Source organism: Thermobia domestica, chromosome 14 (genome assembly GCF_964235325.1).
Source record: "Thermobia domestica chromosome 14, izTheDome1.hap1.1, whole genome shotgun sequence".
NCBI classification, from domain to species: domain Eukaryota; kingdom Metazoa; phylum Arthropoda; class Insecta; order Zygentoma; family Lepismatidae; genus Thermobia; species Thermobia domestica.
The window spans coordinates 153,398,783-153,413,303 of record NC_137467.1 but is presented as its reverse complement, the minus strand read 5'-3'; the positions used below and the strand labels follow the sequence as shown (position 1 = coordinate 153,413,303).

Sequence of the window (14,521 nt, the reverse complement as noted above, 5' to 3'; positions counted from 1 at the left end):
GAGATATACAACCCCTGTATACAAATACATGGTACTGGATGTATAACTTGTAGGATATAATGTTTTTTTTTAATTTCAACACTTCCAGTGTACCCTTAAAATGTAATAAAGAAATAACGGTCATTTTTTTACATATTCAATTAGAATCGAACAATCTACAGAAAATTTGCAATCGATCAGCGAAAACGGCATCTTTGTAGAGCCTGTGGTTCCCGAGAACTCACTGTCACAATTATTGGCCACAAACATACAAACGTTCACAAACATATAAACCTTTCTAGCGTTTTAAATATATACAGAACTGAAGATAACTTTTCGTAACTAATTGCATTATAGCTTCTGTTTTACTGTATGTCTAAAGCATTTCTATAATCAAAATGGAAGTAGCTTTTATTTTCTTTAATTATCTTTATTTTATGTTGCGGTAAGTATAATCAGTTTTCCCTATTATATTTTAGGTGCTGATCAGCCACAAATACCAGGATATGGATGCAATGAAGAGGATATTATTGGTGACGAAGAAGCAGCAATAGTGGCTGGTACTTCCGAAATAAATAACAAGATATTTGAATTACATTTTTCTTAAAAAGAAAAAAAACTGACTGAGAAAGAAGCCATGTGTTTCTCTAGATTTGAATATTCTACAAAATGACTGAGATTCAGATTAAGTACACAGCGACACAAAATAAATAAAAGTTCTGTACACCGGATCTCAGGGTGTGGATTCGATGTAGTTTGTTACGCAGAATTCAAATTTCGAAATTTGCCCAAGACAATCGACCGAATCAATTTTTCTGTATGGGCGAAAAACTTTAGCGATTTTGCACGTAAGACCAGCGAATTTTGGTACTAAGACAGCAACAAAGCACCAAGAATCACTAGTCACACATAAGTGCAATAAACTATCTTCATCACTGTTTTCGTCCACACTGGAACAATTCCGTTTTTTTTTTTTTTTTTTAAACATTTTGCTGAGTATTTTAGCTGGTCGAATGATTTTTGATAAGTATCTCGCATATGATAAATAATACACACAATAGCAGCAACGTGAGAACAGCAGCCAACAGTTCTGTTCACGAAAACCGAAATTGTTCGCGTTATTTTAATGTTGAACTATCCTCGTATTATACGTTATGTTTTTGAATATTTTTAAGTTCTTTCTTTTTCTTTTTAGTTTTGCAGTGTAATAGGTATCTTTCCTGTTCCGAAAGAAGCAGAGTTTATTATATGAAACCTAAATTACTAAAATATAAACGCTCACCTTAAAACTCGTTAGTTCAAAGACTTTTTTTCATCTGAAGCAGCAGAGGGTTTGATGTAACCAACAGTATCGTATATATATATATACTATTACAACTACTATTGTATTAAAAACCAAGAAATCAGGAAAAATATGATTGAAAGAAACACAAGTACAAAATTAAGCGATACAAGCTCATTCTATCATTTGTAACTTTATATCTACCTGACCTACAGAGATGAATTATTTATGAAACAAAGGAAATTTTACTTCCAAAATATTTTGTTGGAAGTTCGAAGACGGTAGGATTGAACCTAAGGTAAAAAGTCAAGGAAAATATGATTGTTTTATAGACTGTGGCGGCCAAATTGAATATCACAGCCATAGTGGAGAAGCTCAAGAGGAATGTTGAGGGACTTTTAGGATATTACTGTACTTGATGAAACTATTCTGCAAGTCCCATTAAGCTACTAATATTTCCTGAGTTTGTCAGAATTTTCCCCTACATACTGGCCTATTTAATAATTTGAGCATGAAAATAATTTCAACTATTAATGAAGCGCAGGACTACCGACGTATGCGAGTTAAATCAAGTTTTGAAAAAAATCAACTTTCGCCTAATCAAAAAATTAACTCTGTGTCATCGCTTTGATTGACGTTTGAATAGACAGGAGGTAATAGGCGAAACTTAAAGTCCCGTCTTAGTTATCAGCAAGTGATTTATCTAATTTACTACTTTTCACAATACATACGAAATGTTTGTGTAGATAATATACTTGTAGTTACGAACCTATATGCCCTACGGTCAGGTAAGTCATTGAAATCCACAAATAAAGCAGAAATTAAAAAGCTGTTCTACTTTAAAACAGTTATTAATCTCGGGTGTAAAGCCCACTAACAGAGATATCACGATATTATAAAAACTGGACAACGAAATCGAGGTTATTGATTCTAATTCTGAAGGCCATTTACCAAATCTCAATTAGTTTTCTACATAACGTTACAAACACTATTAATTGACAAATTAAATGCAAAACCGGCTTAACCAAATGTCAAAAATTGGGTACAAGTATTCAAAAATCAGGACCGTCCCAGCTGAAACGAGACACTTGGTAGCCTTAGGGATTTATATGCCTGTTTTGTTTTCTGATAATAACATAAAAATAGTGAACGAATCTAAGGTAAACTCACGGTAAATGAAATGCATAGAGTGTAAGCGGACGTATTAAGTGGGCGATAAAATGTATCAGAAGGACAACGAGTTCATGCAATTCTGCAGTTCACAAATACAGTAGATCAATAAAATATGAGGAAAACTGAAAAGTAATTGGTACTAAATTGTTATGACACAACTACTTATTAACAAATTTTTACTGAAATTAGATTTTAAAAAAATATTTATATTGAATTAAGACAGAAACTGTTTATCATGATCAGCTGTGTTATAAACAACAAGGAATGTTTGCATAGAAAAATAGCGGTTGAAGTAAGGCGATATGCAAGGTCATGTACGTATATACAAGGAAAAAAATCGAGTGGCTTGCTTAGAAAAGGTTAAAAAAAAAAACTTTATTAAAGGCAATAAAGACATTAATAACAGCTAGCTAGCGGCTGTAAAATGACTTAAAATAAACAAGAAATACTTTTTGTACAGACGAGATTTATTTTTTAAAAAAATAATAAACAAGTTGGGTTCAATTCACATTGTAAAACTAAGGTAGATTTTCAAAGTACATAGGCAGGGATTAGTGGGGCATAGAAGGCGTATACCTACCTAATATTCGTATAATTTAGCGTATACTTGCCTTAAATTTACGAAGAAACGATCATATATAGCGACATGATACGTATTCTGCCATTATTGACAGGTCACTTGCTGCAACTGGGAAGATTCTATGCTCCATGGTCTTCCGCTAAATTCTTCGTCTTTACGTACTATTTTTCTGTTTTGATATCGTCCATTAATTATAGCCTCCTTCAGCCCCTCCCTCTCTTTCCTGCCACCATACCTTCTAAAACGTTCCTCATGATACAGTTCCTTCTTAGCCGATGTCCAACCAGTTATTCTTCCTCAAATTAATAATATTTAAAATTGTTTTTTTCTTCTCCGCATTCTCTGCGTTCTTCTCCACACCTACATTTCGAAATCTTCCATTCGTTTTTCATCATTTTTGTGTAATGTCCATGTTTCGGACCACATAATTTACGATACTCCACACAAAGCATTTTATGGATCTTTTTCTCAACTCTTTATTCAAGGTCCCACAAAATAGTTTTTTCTTCCTCCTAAAGGCTTCTTTCCCATTCCTATTCTTGCCTTTATTTCACGTTCACATTTTATATCACTACTAATAATACTTCCCAGGTATCGAAAACTAGTAATCTGTTCTATTTTCTTCCCTCCTACTTCTATATTTGACACCGACCTCTTTGTTTCAATCACCGTGGCTTTTGTCTTTCTAACATTTATTTTCATCCCATATTCTTCACAGTCCTTCCTCAAGTTTTCTAACATCTTACTGATTTTCTCTTCAGATTCTCCAAGTAGCACATCATCTGCAAACCGTATACACCTAAAGTTCATTCAACAAACCTTCTGATCCTGATGTAAACGTTACAGAATGGTATTACTCCGCCAGTCATCGGATGATGGCTATCGGTCAGCGCTTCTTTCAAGAAGCACGTGCTTGTAGCCAGCCAGTGTTTTATATATATTCCCCGCACGCGGCCATATTGTAAACTGTGATTCGCGCGTAAGATGGGTCAAAGCCACTTTCTGCGCATGCGTATTCTCTTTCATTGCATTAATTCAATTTAGTTCTTAGATACAATGTTGCTTCTGTTATTTAACTGTAAGGAAATTGCATTTCTGATAATAAGCCTTATAAGGAACAAAAGCATTGAAAAACAGCTTACTTGACAATGGACTATTTTCTTCTGCCGCATGGATGTTCCAAGGCTCTTTAACCAATAAAATGAAACAATCACCACATGTACAGGGTGCGGCACGTAAAACCGGCCCGTCGTAATATTCTGGTATATTGTGTTTTTGGCAACACTTAAATAATCTACCTTCCTACCAAGAGATGGCGTGTCGAGGTCGGGTCGACTTACGTGACCTGCAGCAGTCACGTGCAGCCGCAGCCAGTGAAACATGTCCAAACCAGTTGAGAAAAGGCCTCGTTGTGTTAAGCCGGGTGAGTGTCAGTGTGTGATAATGCCGTATTCGATACCCGAGCGTGTTGCCATTGTTGAAGGGTTCATTCTCACTGGATCTTTTGTGAAAACAAAGAATTTGTTTCAGGAGAAATTTCCAGGATGTTCTGTGCCAGCAAAAAGCACCATTCAGGAATTGATTGAAAACTGGCGGCGTACAGGATCGGTTCAAAATGCTCCCAGGAACCGACGACCATCTGTCTGCACACCTGAATTAAAGATGCAGGTGGAGGAGATAATGACAAGAAGTCCTCGAAAGTCAACCAGGAGATTGAGTCAACAGGTTCATGCGAGTGAGAGAAGTTGCAGACGTGTTTTAAGGGGACTGAAGTTAAAACCGTACCGGATAAGTGTTGTGCAAGAACTGAAGGAGCCTGATCTGCAGAAGAGGATGCATTTCTGTTCATGGCTGTTGAGCAATGTTGCCAGTGGTTTCTTGGATCCACTAATGCTCATCATGAGTGACGAGGCGTGGTTCCACCTGTCTGGGTACGTAAATTCCCAAAACAACCGGCATTGGTCGACAGAAAATCCACACGCAATCCACCAGGTACCTTTGCATGATGAGAAGATTGGTGTTTTGTGTGCCATTTCCGCCACACGCGTTATTGGGCCCATATTCTTTGAGACGACAGTGAACAGTGACGTGTATATGGGAATCCTGGAGGAGTTTTATACACACTTGACCGAAGAGGAGCGTCAGTTATGTTACTTTCAGCAGGACGGTGCAACATGCCACACATTAGCTGCATCATTGTCCCTTGTGCATGAGATGTTTACACCAGAGAGGACAATCAGCAAAGGCTTGTGGCCTCCTCGGTCATCAGACTTGTCCACGTGTGACTTTTACTTATGGGGACTGTTAAAGGGAAGAATATACGAAACAAATCCACACACAATTGAAGAACTCAAGACCAGGATCCAGGATGTCACCAATAGCATTACAACACAAGAACTGACAAGGGTATATATGAATCTCCTCAATCGTGCTCACATGTGTGTTGAAGTGGGTGGAGGACACTTTCAGCACCTGCTGTGAAGGCTGCTGTGAAGGTGAGTAGTCATATTCAATACATTACATTTCATTTATGTGTTGTAGTTAATCATATTCAATACATTACATTTCATTTTATGTGTTCACTTTACGGGCCGGTTTTACGTGCCGCACCCTGTATTTGTTTACATGAGGTATTGAACGTTCCTTGAATAAACTTTAATCATTCTACCTCCTACTGAAATGCCATGTTCATTATGTAGGCTCTTTCCCACTATCTCTTCTAGATAGACATTAAATAGCGTAGGCGAAAGACAGAATCCCTGTCAAACTCCTCTTCCAACTCCAGTGTATAGCAGCAGGTATACGTTATATTCTTGAAAACGGTCTATTGTATACCTACCAAGAATTCTAGTATTTCGTCATAGAGTATACAAGTTCAATATTTTAACTAGAAATGAAGGATATATCATTTACAGTTTCATTAGGCTGATAAGAGAGGAGGTGGAAGGCGGATCGAATGCTGAATCTATCAGTAATTATAAAACTCTTTCGTACTATCGGTTGCGGAAGATCCGAGTTTGATTCTCGGTGGGAGCCCCGTAGTTTGGACAGTCACCTTAAGCTGTTAGTCCACGTCTCATATACGTCACTTTAAGCTGTTGATGCTAAAAAAGAAACACTAAATTCCAAACCAACCGATCAATTTCTCGATATCTCTTACAGTTTTGGCTCTATGAAAAATCCAGCTACATGACAATTTCCTGTTATCGTCTTAATAACTTTGAAATGAATTTTTAATATCATGAAACGTATAATAAAATTATTCACTTAAATGTTGGATTACGTATTGAGTGCAAAGCGAACTACTTTCACTTTTATGAAAATGAGCAAATGTATGGTTAAATTTTTCCTTCATTTACTAAGTATATTGTAAAACTTCTTGGGTAGAGCAATAAAATGTACTCGGGATTTGGACTTTTCCCTTCATCTTTTTATTATAAAAAGTTTATGTACACAAATTATAATAAGAAATTCCACTAATATTAGGTAAGATTAGATAGGAGCCCGATGACCAAGCGTCGTGGGCTTTGAGGTGAGGTACTCTCGGTGACCAAGCGTCGTGAGAGGGGTGTAGATTAGGTATCTCTCTCTCGGTGACCGTGCGTCGTGAGAAAGAGGAAAGGAACCCGGTGACCAAGCGTCGTGGGTATAAGGATGGGCACCTCTCGCTGACCAAGCGTCGTGAGAGGGGTTTTAGGTGTTTGATCAATCCGGGAAGATTGATGTTGATCGAGGCGTGCAGGTCCTTTTTATCCTGTCTTGTCGGCTTCCTTCGTTGATTCTCGTCCTTCCGACTGTTGGCGATGGTGATCGACTCCTCTTCGGGACCGTCGTCTGTTTGTTTTTATTTATTACTAACACATGTAGTTCACACGTGGTTATTGCCTGGTACGGCAACGTGGGGATCCTTGCAATATGGAACCTGACATTTTAATCTATATATTTCAGTAAAGTTACTGGAAATCAGTGGTATCATTGGAAATTTTTATAGAGGGTGAAAGTCCCGCAAGCAGATTTGAAGCTTCCCTATACAAGAAAGTGTCTATCAAAGTGAGTGACATTTACGTATAATTCCGGTCATATTCAATGTTGGGTGCGACTTTCCGATCTTTCAATGTACTCTTCGTCCATCTCCATACGCCATCGTAGTCTGTGTATCCACGTTTCAAAAGCATTTGCGAAGTCATTTTTGAGTGTGTTTGAGACACTGCTATCAGGTACTTACGAGGGTACTTCTGATTTTTTTTTCCATGTCTACCCCTCAAAGGAATCCTAGAGTTTGAGAAATAGCCAGAAGTCACTGGGATCAAGATCTGGGAAATAGAGAGACTGTGGGATAGATTGTGCTGTAAAACGTCAAGGACAATGGCAGACTTGTGCGCCGATGTCCTGTCGCAGTGCAGAAGACATCTCGAACTTGCAAGTTGTGGTCAATTTTCTTGCACTCCAGGAAGCAATATCTTCTCCAAAAGTTTTACACAACCCGGCTCAGTGATGGTATGCCCTTTTGGTACAGAATAAGCTATAATTATCTCCTACCGCACCTATCATAAAATATAACATAAATAACTTTTTCGCTTCAGGGGGCAGTGTGAATTTTTGGGGTGACGAGAAGGAACTTTTGCACTTTTTAAGTGCCTTTTTATTTCGGGATTGGACTGGGGAATAAACGTTTCATCCATAGTAATCATGAAGTCAAACAGTTGTCTATTGGCAGCACTGTTTCTTATCAGCACCTTAATTGTTTCTCTATCAAGTGTTTTAGGGGATGTCTTTTTCACCTTATCCAACTACCTAAGGACTCAACGTGAACTGACCTTACTTAGCTTCAAGTGGTTAAATGGTTAATCAGAATGGTTCCACGACGCCGTGAGAGAACTCTGTCATCCGTTGATCTCCCCCCTCCCCTCCGTGAATTCACCCATCCACTTACGAACAGTATTATTTTCAAGTAAACTGTTATCACACACATCTTTAAACTGCCGATGAATATCTAGAGTTTTTCCACTTCGTGCAGATAAACTTTTATGAGAGCTCTTTGGTCCTCCATAGCAAAATCCATATTATTACACCAGCTTCTAAAAGGACTTTTCTTTAACGACGCACCTGAAAAAAAAAACTATGATTACAAATTTTGAGTTTGACACAGTAATATCTTAAAGTCTAAAGTTCAATCCTCTGCAATTTCAGTAAAATGCTCTCACGCGTTTTGGATCTACATGTATTTTTAGTATGTATACATGACTCCAAAAGTGCATTATCACCTGCAATTCTTCTTTTCCTGCAATAGTAGGCAACCCAAAAACCTCAGTCGTTAGGTTGGTTGAGAATTCGAAAGACGTTGGACCAAACATCAATTTTGTTACAAATATATCAGTGTGGCAAACTGCAAATAAGAGAATAAAATAAATTGTTAAGAATGACGGATTTATTATTGTGAGGGAAATGGATGACATAAAAAGTTACAAAATGATCTTACTTAAGCAGTTCAAACAAGATGAATGGTAAGAAATAGATATAAGAGGAAAGCAGTTTCTTTCCTTTTTTAAAAATCTCGTAAAAAAGAAAAAAAGGTTACATAATGTAAAGGTTTAATATAAAAGCATAACAGCACAACAGCAAATATTCACAAGAAACTTAAAGAGAGACAAACACAGACAAACTCAGACTAAGGGACACCATTGGCATAGCAGACTTGCGAGCCTCCCACGCAAGATAAAGAAATGGGATTCTAATTGTAAACCCAATTGTTATAATAATAATAATAATAATAATAATAATAATAATTATTATTATTATTATTATTATTATTATTATTATTATTATTATTATTATTATTATTATTATTATTATTAAAAACTCCTTACTTTCCAAATCTCTGACACTGTCTAAAACAATGTCTGCATATAGTTGTCATGTGTGCAGTTTTTGTCAATGAGCGGTCTCAAAGGCAAGATAGAATGGAAATTTCCGAGAAAGAGGAACAAAAAAACTTTTTTATATAGATTTTAGTTCAAAGTTCGAAGTACTTGTTTTTGACAAGTGCATTTTTCTTTCTTTTTTCGGGAAGAGAAAAGTTTTGGCGCCTAAGAAGTTATATTATATAATTATGGTGGCATATAATAACAGTATAACAGCATTAGAATAACAGTAATCATGGTGGCATTTATTTGGATATAATTTTAAAATAAAGAAAAGACAATGCGCAAGGAAAAAAATTACCAGTACTAAACATTATCAATAATAATTACTACGAAAGGCTAAAACGAATAGCTGATCTCCTACCGACGGGAATTACAATTTTGGCTAAAGTATGTTAAGAACCACTGTGTTCTATAGTCCCCAACGGACTTGAAACCACGTCCACGCAAACGAGACGTAAGGAAATATTTTTGTAAAGCTGCACACAAACTTGAGTTATTCGACAATAACATGTGTAGTATTGGTCCCGACTTTTATGTATACATAAGATCGACCGCATCTAATGTCATACGTGGTGGATAAACACCACGTGCGTGAATTTCTGGAAACGGAAGAGTAAATGGAACAACTGTCTAATCTTTAAAGAATGTTCGTTAGATTGATTCCGCATATTGATATTATTCGTTGATGACAACTACACATGAAGCTTGAACATTTATTATTATTATTTATATCAGCGTACTTTTGAACTTGCACGGCGTAATTACTGCATAGTATGTTATTAGTTCTGTAATTTTTCCTGTATTGCATGTTATTTCGTTTATTAGTGAGCACTAATTCGTCTCCGGGTCGTCAAATAAACGAATTTTGGCGTGCACTTCGATGTAAATAACCTTACAGAAAGAAGCCGTTTCGTCCCAAAGACCGCAACTGAAATTAGTGATTTCAGTTGTAGTTTCAGGTGGCAGGCTACGGTAGGGATAACATCATGAACTCGCGAGTAGTATAGGTTCAAAATGTAGGTACAAATCCTGGTCAAGACAAAGATCTTTTTTTCACAAAATGGTAGTAAAGAATAGAAGAGTGACTTCTCATACTGAACAAGTAATTCGTAAGAATGTGGAATCAAACACCTGTATCATGATAGAGACGATTTACGAATGTTGGTTGGGAAATGGCAAATAATAACTATGGGAGCTACTAGGACAATTCGAAACTCTTAATTTGTCTGTAGTATCCACTTTTCTTGTTATTGTTCTTAGAAAGAAACGCTATACCTTTTGTTAAATATGTTTCGCATAGAAATGAAATGAAATGAAATCTTTAAGTTTTACGTCCCACGGTTATGCCGGTTAGGCTAAAGGAGACGGTGATAATGAGAGATGAGTGAAATGGTGGAATGAAGAAAGTGGGAGGAAACGGGAGTACCCCGAGAAAACCCACGAGCACGGTGTTTGTCCACCACAAAGTTCACTTGGCGGGGGCTGGGATCGAACCCGGGACCCCAAGCACCAGAGGTGAACGCTCTACCACTGAGCCACCGCGCCCCCCATGTTTCGAATAGAGTAATCGTTGGTGTATTGGTACCGTCCTAGACTTGGAAACGGAAAAATTCGGTTCGAATCCCCATCAGGTACTATTGTTCATAAAACATTCGCTACCAACATTGGTTGGAGAAGTTACAAGGCGAGAATCCGAATAAACAGTGTGTGCAGTCTTCATCATACGTAGTAATGAGAAGTAGTTTTCATATTTATATTCGTCTCTCTTTCTCTCTCTCTCCATCTTTCTTGACGTTTCCTTATGATGTCTTGCATCTTTCTCTTCTCTCTCACACACACACACAAACACACACTTTATGTCAAGGAAATAAGTAGTTTTTTTTCCTGAGAGTTACCGAGGTTCAATCGAATCATCGTGTCACTGCGATGACCAGTTTCAGCTCTAGCGTGTTCATTCTACCATTGCGAATACAACGTTATATCCGCAATAGGTGGAATCGAGAGTGGATGTTCGGAACAAACAAATGTTAAAAATTACTAGAAAATGGCCCCCTTTTGGGTTACTTCAAAAGATATTTTATTTATATTAATTTGACACAAAATTCGTTTCCATCTTACAATTCTTCAATTTGTTTTATCCACGTATGAAAATGCGAAATATGCAAGATTTGCTAAGTCCGTAAGAAACCAACATCCAATTTTCCTTTTAAACAATTTTTACTTTTCATAATGATATTATTCGGACTTTTAATGTGGGCTGTTTCTGATAGAAATTTAGAAGTAAAATAGGACTCATTCAATTTTTCTTTGTCTTTTTTTTCTATATTTTCTTTTTGTTTTTCTTTTTTGTTCAATTTGCATTAGTAGTATGGAATGGGAGCTATGACCTACCCTATCTACTAGGGTTCATTATAATGTATTTGAGATCAGCACGTTTAATGAACACTACCGAATTTGCAACCGACCTACGCGGAAAGATGGGATGTGTGTTAAATTTTTTCATGATTCCAGATGTGTCTCGGAACTCTACAGTTTCACTGAAAATTGAGCATTTAATTTGGCCACCAAGTTTGGTATTTGAAAGTATTTGAAAGTGACTTAATTAATTTTTCAAACATCCCCTACGTATTTATTCGAATAATTTTGACAAAAATTTTAAAAACGTTATTTCTATATTACCGCTGAATTTTTAGAAACGGAACTTTATAATGTTAGGTTCTTTTCTTACTACGTTTAAATCCTATTTTTACGTGTACTCCCTTTTCTTTTTCTTCTTCTATCTCATTTTCTTTCTCTGCCTCACTTCCGTACCTCTAACAGATATCTATTAGTTTCAATTTTTCATTGATATGTTTAAGTTTCTTTGTACATCAATTTATGAATCTCGTTTCATCTCATTTTTATTCTTTCACTTTATTGACATTAATACATGCATATTTGCAATTAGAATTGTGCTCATATTGTTGCTGATTTTAATATGGGAGAGAGGAAAGGAGGAGAGAGAGAAGGTCTCTCTACTAGACACGATTGTGTGATTGAAGGTATATATTGGATGGCCTAGCTGCAAGATGTTAGCTATCTCTTTTTTATGCAGAGTGTATAAGTTCAGTAATTCACCATGAACATAGTCAATCAGAAGTGTTTTTGAAACGAAGAAATAACAACATGAATTGTGAAATTTCTTTTAACAAACTGTCGAGATCAGAGAGTCGACAAATTTTACACTTTCCGGTACCGATTACCTCGAAACTCCGGTAGCCATAATTATCCCGGGATAGGGGATTTATATATTTAAAAAGTGACAATCTCAGCGAAATTCAGACGTCTTTCAATGTGAGAGAAAAAAGGAATTACATCTCTCATTTCTAGTTCTATTAATCTTGTAGTTCTGAGTCTGTGTCTGTGTCACAAGAATATTCAAATTGCCAAAAATTATAGAGTATATTGCTATACTCTGTACTGTCGCTGATTTCTGATGACAATCAGAAACAAAATTAAAAGATAAATACCAGGTAGTAATAGCTTTCTATTAAGGAGGAAGTATAACTACTTTTAACATTTTTTGGCTTAAAATATTTGTTCGGGTTCACCTCCTTCCCCCTGAACCTGCGATACGGAATGCAAGAACATATTTAGATTTTGATTATTGATTCTAGTATATTTCAAGCATCATTTCTCGGATCTAAGCCTGTGTTGATATGTCGATATATCGATATCATCGATATCTTTATTGACACATATCAACATTCGATATCAAATATATCAACATCGATATTTTCATATCCTAAAATTAGATATTGATCTTGGGGGGGCGAGGCATAGAGGCCGCTAAGACTTGCGATAGACGACGAAACAAAACTTAATTTTTACAATAATGTCTTCCAATGACAATTTCTTTATTTGCAAATTTACAATATTATATAGTGTAATTTTTAGTTGCCAAAACTTTTCTCTTTCCGAAAAAAAAAGAAAGAAAAATGCATCTGTCAAATACAAGTACTTCGAACTTTGATCTAAAATTTATCATAAGAAAGTTTCTTTGATCCTCTTTCTCGGAGATTTCAACCTCATCGGACATTTGAGACCGCTCATTGACAAAAACTGCACACATGACAACTACAGTACATGCAGACATTGTTTTAGACAGAGTCAGAGATTTGGAAAGGTAAGGAGTTTTGAATAATAATAATAATAATTATTATTATTATTATTATTATTAGTAGTAGTAGTAGTAGTAGTAGTAGTAGTAGTAGTAGTAGTAGTAGTAGTAGTAGTAGTAGTAGTAGTAGTAGTAGTAGTGTATTATAACAATTGGGTTTACAATTAGAATCCCATTTCTTTATCTTGCGTGGGAGGCCCGCAAGTCTGCTATGCCAATGGTGTCCCTTAGTCTGAGTTTGTCTGTGTTTGTCTCTCTTTAAGTTTCTTGTGGATGTTTGCTGTTGTGCTGTTATGCTTTTATATTAAACCTTTACATTATGTAACCTTTTTTCTTTTTTACGAGATTTTTTTAAATGGAAAGAAACTGCTTTCCTCTCATATCTATTTCTTACTATTCATCTAGTTTGAATTGCTTAAGTAAGATCATTTTGTAACTTTTTATGTCATCCATTTCCCTCACAATAATAAATCCGTCATTCTTAACAATTTATTTTATTCTTATTTGCAGTTTGCCAAACTGATATCATTTTCATATTTCGCTTTGTTACTTTACATAGAAAAATGCAATGATTATTTTATCTAGAAACACCAAATGAACGATACGAAAATAATGTAAACTGTAAAGCGTAAATTTCTGGTTTACGTAAAATTCTATATCATATTTAGCAGCACATGAGCATCCATAAATTAGCATGTATGTATCACTGCAGGGGTACAAAGCAAGGAGAAAAATTTGTGACTGGCTGAGAAAAAGGAAACGAGAAACGGGGAAGATTGGAGGGATTCTAAACCTTTTGCACTGACGCACCGCCATATGTAATTAAAGAATATCAAAGCACTAGTAGTCAAAGCAATTCTGAAAAAAGCAAGACTTAATTGTCTCAAGGGGAAAATTACTCACATATTGCCTTCTTTTTTATCTAACTAAGAAAATTGTAGATTTTTATGCACATATATATTGAAAAATCAATTGCTCTTTGAAAATGAATTGTTTATTAAAACATACATTAGCCAATTTAAAAAAATATATTAAGATAACGTTAAGTGAAAACATATAGTTATTTCTGATTATGGTTCTTCAGTTTTGAACAGAACTGCAGCTAGCGGGGAGCAACCGGGGCGCATGACTTATGGGGCGTCTAAATGAGTAATATTAAAGGGGCGCTGAATATCGTGTTTGCCCCGAGTAAAAAAAAAAAGCCCTAGTTGCGGTCCAGGTTTTGAATAAACTTACAGCAGAGCAAACACATTTTTACTTTTTTTATGTGTCAACCAAGAATTTATTTTCGCTCAGCATTACAGAAATCGTGCGTACCATCCAGCAGTAGCAGCGTATAAGCCATACTCTGTTATACTATCTGTCTTACTTTCAATATATAAGTATAAAGGAGACATGAAGTGATAAGCCTTATCACTTTATAA

The 14,521-nt window shown here is 35.9% G+C and overlaps 2 long non-coding RNA genes across 2 annotated transcripts in view; one reads left to right on the top strand and one right to left on the bottom strand.

The window, feature by feature from the left end:
* Positions 1-1,215, top strand: part of LOC145670733 (uncharacterized) — a 248,725-nt gene extending 247,510 nt beyond the window's left edge. Inside the window, exon 3 of the long non-coding RNA XR_014128402.1 lies at positions 459-1,215. This is a non-coding gene — a long non-coding RNA (uncharacterized LOC145670733). The remainder of the gene's footprint in view (positions 1-458) is intronic.
* The window catches only part of LOC145670732 (uncharacterized), a 47,417-nt gene that overhangs the window by 3,674 nt on the left and 29,222 nt on the right, over positions 1-14,521 (bottom strand). Inside the window, exon 2 of the long non-coding RNA XR_014128401.1 lies at positions 7,832-8,120. This is a non-coding gene — a long non-coding RNA (uncharacterized LOC145670732). The remainder of the gene's footprint in view (positions 1-7,831; positions 8,121-14,521) is intronic.